The 2,405-nt window shown below is 53.3% G+C and overlaps 1 pseudogene; it reads left to right on the top strand.

Moving 5' to 3' along the window:
* Nucleotides 1-267: 267 nt before the first annotated feature.
* On the top strand, nt 268-2,148 carry LOC101834272 (annotated as a pseudogene).
* The last annotated feature ends 257 nt before the right edge of the window (nt 2,149-2,405 follow it).

Raw genomic sequence — 2,405 nt, forward strand, 5'->3', positions numbered from 1 at the left:
GCAGTTGTAGGATATTGCTCCAATGGAATAAAACTTGAATAACTCAACATTTTGATAATAACATGCACACCTGCTATAACGATTAATTTATCCACATCTGCCATATGACTTAACTTGCTGATTTCAATGTACTAGCATGTAAAACTAAAAGATTTGGGTTGGACTGGGACATGCGCATTCCAGCCGAAGGGGGGGGGTAAAATTTCCTAACTCCAGGAATTGGTGGCAAGTCACCAGGGCTCTTACCGGCGCCCCGATGCGCGCACCATGTCAAGGCACAAGCAGGCGAAGCCCCAGCACATCCACTTGGAGGAGGGCCAGGGCGAGCAGCCACTGCTGCAGCAGCCGAGCTTCGACCTCGAAGAGGCTCCAGCCCAGTGGCAGGGGAACCCGGTGCTCCAGTGAACTCCCCAGGGAATGGTGATGAAGTGACAGAGGACAGAGTCCTGGTGAAGTGCCCTCGGTGGAGGAGACTCACACTTGTGAGGAGTGTTGTGCTGAGTTCTTCAGTCTCTCTGAGTTCATGGAACACAAGAAAAATCGCACTAAAAATCCTCTGGTCCTCATTATGAACGACAGTGAGGGGCCAGTGCCTTCAGAGGACTTTCCCAGAGCTGTCCTGAGCCACCAGCCGGACAGCCCAAGCAATAAGGACAGTCACCAGGACAACAACAGCAGCTCAGGGTACTCGAAGGAAAAGCTGGACATGGACTCCATTTTGTACTTAAAGACAGAGGCTACCCTGACACCCACACCCCAGGACGTAAGCTGTGTACCTAAAGGCAAAGTGGCCAACACCAATGTGACTCTGCAGGCGCTCCGTGGCACCAAGGTGGCAGTGAACCAGCGGAATGTGGATGCCCCTGTAGCACCCGTGCCAGCTGCCCACAGCATCCCATGGGTCCTAGAGCAGATCCCAGGTCTGCAGCAGCAGTAGCAGCAGCAGCAGCAGCAATAAATCCAACTCACCGAACAAATTCGCGTCCAGGTGAACATGTGGGCCGCACTCGCCCTCCACTCTGGAGTGGCAGGTGCGGACACTCTGAAGGCCTTAAGCAATCATGTGTCTCAAAGGTGTCCATATCCCAGCAGGTGTCCGCTGTTGTGGCTCTACTCAGCTAGAAAACCTCAAACCCTGCTCTGTCTCTAGATGCCTTGAAACAAACCAAGCTACCTCATGCCAGTGCGCCCTCTACAGCAGGCTCACTATCCTCTGGGTTTACACCCTTCACTTTGAAGCCTGATGGGACACGGGTTTTCCCCAGCTTCATGTCTCGCCTCCCAAGTACCCTGCTACCTCAGACCCCGGGCTCTGTGCTCCTTCAGAGTTCCCTCCCTGCTGTGGCACTCGACCCGTCCAAGAAAGGGAGAGGGAAGCCTCCAACCGTCTCTGCGACTGCGATGGATGTCAAGGTCAAGGACGAGGCCATCCTCGGCAAGCGTAAGTCTCACACTGGCATCCCATCAACATACATCCACGCACAGCCCTCCTATGTCAAAATTGAAGTTCCTGGCACCTTTGTGGGAGCCTCCAGCATGTCTCAAGCACGACACCTTGGCTACCAGCACAGCCACGCCGACAGGCCAAGCTACACTGCTATACCCGGTGTGGAAAACTTCTCATCTGCCAGTGCTGTTCAGATCCATGAGCGGACGCACACGGGAGAAAAGCCTTTTATCTGCAACATATGTGGGCGAGCCTTCACCACTAAAGGCAATCTGAAGGTACACTACATGACGCATGGGGTTAACAATAACTCCACCCGCAGGGGCAGGAAGCTGGCCATGGAGAACCCTGCGGCTGTCCTGAGTGCAGAGAGAAAGAGAGTGAGGCTTTTCCCAAGGAACTCCTGTCCCCCACGGTGAGCGGTGAGCATGGACCCTGCCACTTGGAACCGGTACACCAGCGTCCTCAGTGGGGGTCTGGCCATGAAGACCAATGAGCTCTCTGTGATGCAGACTGGAGGCATCCCCACCCTGCTGGTGTCCCTGGGGGCCAGCTCTGTAGTGAGCAACGCCACACTTTCCAAGCTCGAAGGTTCTCAGCCTGCCGTGAGTGGGAACATGGAGAAGCCTGCTGTTCCTGACAGTGTGGCCATGCACCAGTTCCCCCACTTTCTGGAGGAAAACAAGATTGCAGTCAGCTGAGGAGGAAGAGGGGTACGGGTGGAACCAGATCTGCTTCATTGTGTAGCTTTCTTAACCGTCTCCTCCTCTTCTCTTCCTGGAATGCAAGTAGTGATGTTTACACTTGTGACCATAGTTGTGGGCAGTCCTACAATCTTGATTGTAGCTATGCTGCTTTCCGAACAATAAAAACAAAAAACAAAAAGAAGAAAAAACCCAGAAAAAATCCAAAACAGGCTTTTTGGAAAGAAGCAGGTTTTGTTACTTGGGACAAACTG

The sequence above is a fragment of the Mesocricetus auratus genome, unplaced genomic scaffold (genome assembly GCF_017639785.1).
Source record: "Mesocricetus auratus isolate SY011 unplaced genomic scaffold, BCM_Maur_2.0 Super-Scaffold_100008, whole genome shotgun sequence".
Lineage (NCBI taxonomy): Eukaryota > Metazoa > Chordata > Mammalia > Rodentia > Cricetidae > Mesocricetus > Mesocricetus auratus.